The 7,733-nt window shown below is 39.1% G+C and overlaps 1 protein-coding gene across 13 annotated transcripts in view; it reads right to left on the minus strand.

The window, feature by feature from the left end:
- Window positions 1–7,313, minus strand: part of setd5 (SET domain containing 5) — a 66,176-nt gene extending 58,863 nt beyond the window's left edge. For all 13 annotated transcript variants that reach the window (XM_086086738.1, XM_086086739.1, XM_086086735.1 and 10 more), the window contains exon 1: window positions 6,919–7,313. The gene's annotated coding sequence lies outside the window, so the exon portion shown is untranslated. The remainder of the gene's footprint in view (window positions 1–6,918) is intronic.
- Between the last annotated feature and the right edge of the window lie 420 nt (window positions 7,314–7,733).

Raw genomic sequence — 7,733 nt, forward strand, 5'->3', positions numbered from 1 at the left:
ACTACAATGCCACCATGAATGGAGTGGATAAGATGGATCAGAACATCTCTTACCACCCATTCACGCGGAAAACATTGAAATGGCACAAAAAAATTGTTGCCTATCTATTTCAAATATGCATGTTCAATGCATATATCCTGCACAAAACAAAAAATCCTGGCAAGTGCCAACACTTTTTGTAGTTTATCCGGCAGGTGGTGAGATGGTGGCTGTTACCACAAGACAAGGAGGAGGAGGAGGAGGAGGAAGTTGTTGCAGGTATAGGAACTGAAGGGCATGAGGAAGCCAGACGTAACACCAGGTCACCGTATCATGATCCTGAGAGTAGACTTCATGGCAACATGGCCAAACTCACACTGCAGTACATACCTGCTACTCCCCGGAAAAAAAGGCCCGGCAAGAAAGTGTAGGGTCTGCGCGCGAAGGGGCAATCGCAGTGAAACTAATCTGTGGTGCAAGTCCTGCTGCGTCCCCTTGCACGCACGGGAGTGTTACAATATAACAATATACCACACAAAAAGAATTTTTTTGTAGTTGAAACATCCACACAATTGTAAATAGTAACACATACACACACACACACACATGCACAGTTGCACACATTTGTAAATAGTTTGCCAAATTGTTTTGTCAAACTGTTGAATACATAAACTTATTTTGCTATCAAAAAACACTTTTTCATTGTTGTGGTAGTGTTTTATAGAAGTATAGCACTGTTTATGTGTTTGTGGCATCATTCATGGGGGAAAAAAGGGCCAAATTCACTAGAGTGCATGAAATAATATCGTTTCACAAAAAGCTTGATTTCTATGTATTTTGGTCCAAAACAGAGCATTTGGGTGAAACCAGCCTATTTTCTATTGTTGATTACTGAAAAACTGAATAAGGTAGAAACTAACTTTTTTTTCTGATGAAAAATGAGAGTTCAATCTTTCATTTGGTAGTATCTGTGTTTCCATACTCCAAACACAAAACTTTCTGTGGACCTTGAAAGATCAGTCAAAATGCTCTAAATCAGCTGGCACCCACATTCTCTTTTCTGAAAATGGTTGGCAGTCAAAGAGTGAAAAGTAGATTTTTTTTATTTTTTATTTGCACAATTCATTTCTTGACATTTTGGGACTCTAGGGCTGTCTCTGAATGTCCACCCAGTATATAGTGCCCTACTACGGGGTCACGCAATTTTGTAGAGGGGTTCGAATATCCAGGGAGCGAAAATGTAGGGCACTCAAAATTACCCACAATGCACTCTGAAAAGTAGTGAACATCGATGCTCACTCAACCGGGTTGCTATAGACCACAATGCATTGCGAGTATGAAAAAAAAATGACGCGAGTGACAGCGCAAGTGCGAGAATAAAAGCAAAACATTAACTAGATAGTTACTACGGAAATAAGTTGTTTTAGTTGAAAATATGTACGACAAAGGAAATAAAATACAGCTTTAAAGCATTTTTATTAACAATAAATAGTCTGAGATTTATTCGCTGTTGCATCATAAGTACAGTGGTCACGTGATATACGACGAGGAGCAAATAGTGAGCTTGGCTGTCCGAGTCGCCAAACAGAATGAAGACACTATATATTAGGCAACTATATATTGCGGGGCTATGTAGTGAATGAGGGGTTGGGTATAAGGGTGGACATTCGGACACAGCCCATATCTTGGAAATGTTTTGCCTGCCTCAAAATAATCCGGAATTCCTCGCCTCTAACGTCATTTCACAAATGATTTATATAAATGGACATGACAACCAAAAAAAGTCTAAATACACTATAATGTGATCATTCAGCACGAACGTGAACAGATTAGATTAGAACAACCCGTAAATATAAGGGCAATGCACGACGCTACAACAGAGGATAATTTGAACTTGATAAGAAGAACGTTGCAGGCTGCCAGTCAACAATATGAAAGAAGGTTCAATCATGTCAGTGAAGAGTGGACCAGCAACATGAGTGAGTGATACTCAACACTGAGGACTTGACGCAGGGCAAGTCAGAGAGTCAACTGGCCAATGTATACCCACATTTTTGCTCCATTAGTTAATATCTTTCAAATGGACGCATGAGGAACCATCCGGTAAAAATACTTTTTACTTCTACTCGTCAAATACATTTCAGAGCCTGTACTTTTTTACTTTTACTTAATTATTTGAATGAGTACTTTGACCAAAGTTTTTTTTTTTTTTTTTTTTACACATGTTATTGTACTTTTACTCAAGTAGAGAATGTCAGTACTTTTCCCATCTCTGCCTGTACCACATGTGCACGTGTATGGGTGTTTCAATAGCATACAGCTAGTATTTATTAGCATGGCTTTCTACCTGAGTATCGCCACATGGAATGTTGACAGATAAATGTTAGTTTTATCACTGCCCTTAGGGTTGGCCTGAGAACGAAACTCACTATATTTTGGATGATATTACCGTCGGAAACTTTTATATATGCATATGAATGTAGCAACGCTTCAGGCATTAATATAATCCCAAAGTTTAATATTGTGAGTTTGGTCCTAATATTTTAAGGAAGTTCAAGTTGGCATACATGGTAAGTGCAGTGTTTCCCACACCATGTTAATACTTGGGTGGGCCACTCAAGTAAATTGGCCACCACCCAAGAAATTTTCTTTAAAAAGAAAAAAAAAACATGCCGCGACAAGATATACCACATGTAACGTTAGTTCGCAGTCACTCACTTGTGAATTGTAAGGCTAGAGGAGACGTAGTAACAGGACTGAAACCCACCTCTTATCCAACTCCCCTCCTATCCCACCGCTGGAGTCCACCCACCCAAGTAGATTTCTGTGGGAAACACTTTAGTGTATTTACTTGATTACAGTAGCTAAAGTTTGAACTGTGCCAAGGTAGCAATCATGAACTGAAAATGCTTTTTTTGCCATTTTTGTTCTAAAATTTTCGGTGGCCGAAATTTCTAGTTAGAGAGCAGTATTTGAACCCGTGGCGTGAAGGAATAAAGTGGCTATCAGTATAAAATAGATATAAATAAAGCGCTTTATCCACTACACCATGAGCTGGTACACAATCAGTGGCGCAGAATTTGTACTTGTAGTTCTTGCACGATTCACAGCAAAATAACACTAGGCGGCCAGTTGCCAGTCACGGAAAAATAAACACTGTGTTAAGTGAAATCAGTGGAAAAATACTTCATTAGTTGGGTTTCCATCCACCCATTTTTATTCGAATTTTCAAGAAATGTGAAAATAAAACTGAATGGAAACGCCCAAAATTCGCAAAAAAAGTATTTATGCTTAGAAGGGATGGATTTTGAAGTGTACTGAAAAAAGGAAAATGCTCATTTTGGCTATGGAAACAGGTTTTGCGAATAACCACACTGGCAAGACCGGATACACGTTGTACGTTTTGACCTGATATTATGTCACATGTTTGACGTGTTTGTAAGTGATTGCTTTGCAAGTCACAAGTAAGTCTCAAGTCTTTGCCCTCAAGTCCCGAGTCAAGTCCTGAGTCAAGACTGACAAGTCTCAAGCAATTCACAAGTCCTCCACTTTGAGTTTCAAGTCCTTTCGAGTCATTTTAACAACATCATAGATGCTATTATTTGGAGTGAGCATCCAAGTAGGAGTCAGGGACTCAGGGAGTGAACCCAGAATGGTACAACAGATTTCTGTGTTTGCAATGTGTTACCAGTGAGTTGACAGTCTCATTAACTATGCAGATAGCAACAATAATTAGATGATAAACAACTAACTTAACTTAGCTTACTTATCGTTCTTTGTGCAACTTCAGATGTTGAACGAAGTTTGAAGTTGTGGCCTCTCCAATCTTGGACATACTGCAATAAATTTTTTGTTGATCACCTCATAGTTTTTGTACCCAAACAACTTGTGGTGCAACTGATCACAAAAGTCACAGATCGGATTGTTTTTTAAAACAACAACAACAAAAATGAAATCAGATAAATAGAACTTTGTATTATTTTATTATGTAAACTGCTTTTGCCCATTACATTAAAAAAATTATATATATACATACAAAATGTCTAATATGGCCGTTAGGATTTAGGAAGACAACTTTAAGTGCAATATAAGGCAAGATACATAATAATGGTCCATGAATAAAATAACAAGTTGACGGTATCCTGCCTTATGTTATATTGCATTTGTAATGCACTTGAAGTTGTGTTCCGAAAATCCAAATGGCCATATTGGACATTTTGAATGTTTTTTGTTTTGAAGCTAGTGCTTTATAAAATAACTATTAATGAAGGCAAAGTTATATTTATTTATTTTTAATAATGAAAAATACATCCAAGTGCAATTTAAGGCACATTCCCGTCATTTAAACAGGGAAAGTGGATTACAAAGTAGCATAGGTCCTCAATAAGAAAAGAAAGCGAGGCAAGCAACAGCTGTCAAACTACTATTGCTAGCCAGGCACTCGATGCTAATGCTAACAGTTAGCTACTAGCCACGAACGCCGGATACTTGTACCGTATCGTGCAATGACGGCGTCATTTACTTGCAGTTTCTTCGTCCGAAATTAGTTATTTAATATCCTTTCGGGGTGGCATTATGATAATGGGGGTAGAAAATATGTAATTTCAATAAAAACGTTGATAATGCAAGCCAAAATGTCAAAGGGAAGTAGTCAAGCTGGCGTTCACCATGCAGGCAGACTTCAAAGTAAAATCCACCAAGGCTGTTGCATTGGTGTCAATGTATTATTTGGTCAGCTTTATTTTGAAGTTTGCTTTAGCATAGGTGGGGTGTGTTTGCGCCTTTGCGGCTTCCCTGACTTGTCTGAATGACTGCGCTGTCAGCCCAGCTCGCACACACCGAGAGGAACTTACTCGTTAACATACATTTTAATCTTTTTGTTTTGGTAGAAGAAGAAAGTATTTTCAAGTCAAAGGGCTCAAGTCAGAGTGAAGTCACAAGTCATTGTTGGTCAAATATTTTTGGAATTAATTAAAGAAGTGAGTATTAATGCTATTTTTGATGGAAAATAGCAAAGAAACGCTACGGTTTATCAAGAATTACAATAGAAAAACTTGTGCAACGTCATCACATGGCGCAGTCGCTTCCTGGTCTTCTTCTTCTTTTAAATTACTGGTGGATCACATCTCTATGATGTATACCATCCTGTCTCAATATTCGCAAAAGAAGAACAGATGGAAACAGGCATAAGTCGCATGTTTTGCACATTTTCATAAAAATTCGAAACAATTGGATGGAAACCTGACTACTGATAAATCGCCTAAATTCGGCAGGTTTTAGAGGTTTTTCACTTCCAACACAAGCTGATTCCAATCAACAGGATCGTTATCAGGCTTATGCAGAGCTTGCTGATGAGCTGATCATGTATCAGCTGTGTTGGAGAAAGGCAACATGCAAAACCTGCAGGACTCCGGCCCACGATGCCCACCTCTGATGTAGTACATGGACAAAAACATGAATTCTTCATTTGCTATTACCAGGATTCACCACTGCACAGCCACAGAGCCATTTAGGAAAGGAATTGTGTTTTAATATAAAACCGCTGACAATTAAGTTGAACTGGGGCAATTGCATTTTCTTCCCCATACATATTAGGACATCTTATACTGTAAATAGTATACAGCACGTTCCAATTATATCGCAGGAAATAAATCATCTGAACACTTCTTTGATGAAAACATGATTCTAATGATAGCAAGACAATAATTGTCCATCAGATTTTACTTTGACAAAGCCTGATTATAAACATTTAAATTCTGCGGCGTTGCTTGCACTTGGGTATTAAAACAAAACGGCGTCTAAAACAGGAAACAAGAGCTCCCCTGTAAAATACCACCCATTTCTCTTAACCGCCACCAAGGCTGGGGGTTGGTAGGTGGGGGAGAACAGCAAGTCACCAACCAAGCGGATCAGTTCAGTAGACTGCCCACACGCGGGGGGTGCAAATACAGGGAGGGAAAAAAAGAAAAGAAAAACAACAACCGAGCTTTGAGTCGGATTCACACGCCCGACCGAAGTTAGGAATGTTGCCAAAGGCGTGCTATCAAAATACAGAAAACGTACAAAAATATGTGTCGTAAAATCACAACAATAATAGCTTTTAATCACCCAAAAGGTTAGCTAGAATCACAATGTCAATGCAATAACATGAGCTAGCATCAACTACAACAGCAGCTAGTTAGTTGCTTTAGCTAACACGAGCAACATACATGCTAACTGCATCGAGGATGTGGAAGAGAAAACTGGACTGGGCCCTCGTCACTTTGCTGCCATTATGATTAATCTAAATGTTTAGCATCTAAAAAAATATTCGATACTGAATCTGAGGTTTATGTACAAATATACAACGTAACATTGGCACATTATAGCTTAAGTCTAATGTTTTTATTTAGAAGCTTAATATTTACCACAACGAATGACATAAGTTTAATTTTGGATAAATGACCCTTGGGGACAATTACAATTTCTTAAATTAATTAAATAAGCGTAGTGGACTCATGGTTGCTGGACCAAAGCTTCCAACTAAAATGTAATATATATATATATATATATATATATATATATATGTTTGTGTGTGTGTTGGAAAGCATGCTAGTAGAACGTACTGTGTCTTAACAAGATCGCTATTTTAAAAAAACAACAACACGAGGAGCTCATAACGAAGCCATTAAATCGAGTCACAAACCAGTAGAAGCCCTATTTGATAGACTAACGTTTGAGGGACATTTAGGTCACCCGCGCAATCATAATATAGTGAAATCAGTGGACGCTAAACAACTACTTCTGATGAACTTAAGTGGATGCTAAATAGTTAGCTCGCTATGTTAGTTAGCTTTTTAGCTGTTTCAAGATGACTGATTATCCGTGATAATGTGTCTGCTGTACTATCACTCTCGTGCGATTGATTATAACGTTACGAGCATAGTATAATTTACTCACCTAAAGATGCATAGTAAACTTGCACAAAGGAGGCAAAATTATAGAATTCCTTGGAATAGCCCAACATCAAATCCAATCAAACCAGTAGGCCTGTCCGTCGGCCGCGGTGTCTCCTGTATCCTTTCCCTTCAGAATTAGCTCGCTCTGCGGCGGTGGGAAACAAACTTCTCTGCGTCTTCCACAAATAAAGGGAAAGTTAAATCCCCTGTTCTTTCCAAGTGCACTGCATCCATTGGGTGTCTCCGGTATATTCCAGGCGAATTAATCTATTTATTTAAAAGTACCGTGTATTTGCAAATGCTATATTTTTTTATTGGGGGTACTGCTGTATATGTAACTGGGCTCTGATTCTGCCTTGGATCTTTGCATTCGAGAGGCGCCCATCCCCCCCCCCCTCGCCGGCATCGACCGCGGGTCCAAGACAGCGAAACTGACACACAGCCACGCCATGGGGTTTCCCTGGCGACCGTGCAGGGGCTCTCGATTGGGTGGTGCTTACTACGATATCTGACTCCGTGTCGTGATTGGGTACTCGTGTGTCAGTCGCTGGGAATGCTGCCTAACGTTTCATTAATTGGCTGCAAGTGTCAAGCGTCGGCTGTTTTTTTCACCAAGTAAGCCACAAGGGGCGTTATTTGCTTTGAGGAGTGGTGCGAAAAAAAACCATATCACTCACAGTCAGTGTATGTGTGCGAATCGAAGAAGTCACAGGACAATGAAGGTCGTGTAGGGTTACTAAATTTGATAACTGACGGAGGATCTTACCCTTGAAAGTCTCGGAAACCTTATCATGAAATTCGTATTTTAATGGATTT

The sequence above is a fragment of the Leptonotus elevatus genome, chromosome 10 (genome assembly GCF_054856555.1).
Source record: "Leptonotus elevatus isolate MCC_2025b chromosome 10, RoL_Lele_1.0, whole genome shotgun sequence".
NCBI classification, from domain to species: domain Eukaryota; kingdom Metazoa; phylum Chordata; class Actinopteri; order Syngnathiformes; family Syngnathidae; genus Leptonotus; species Leptonotus elevatus.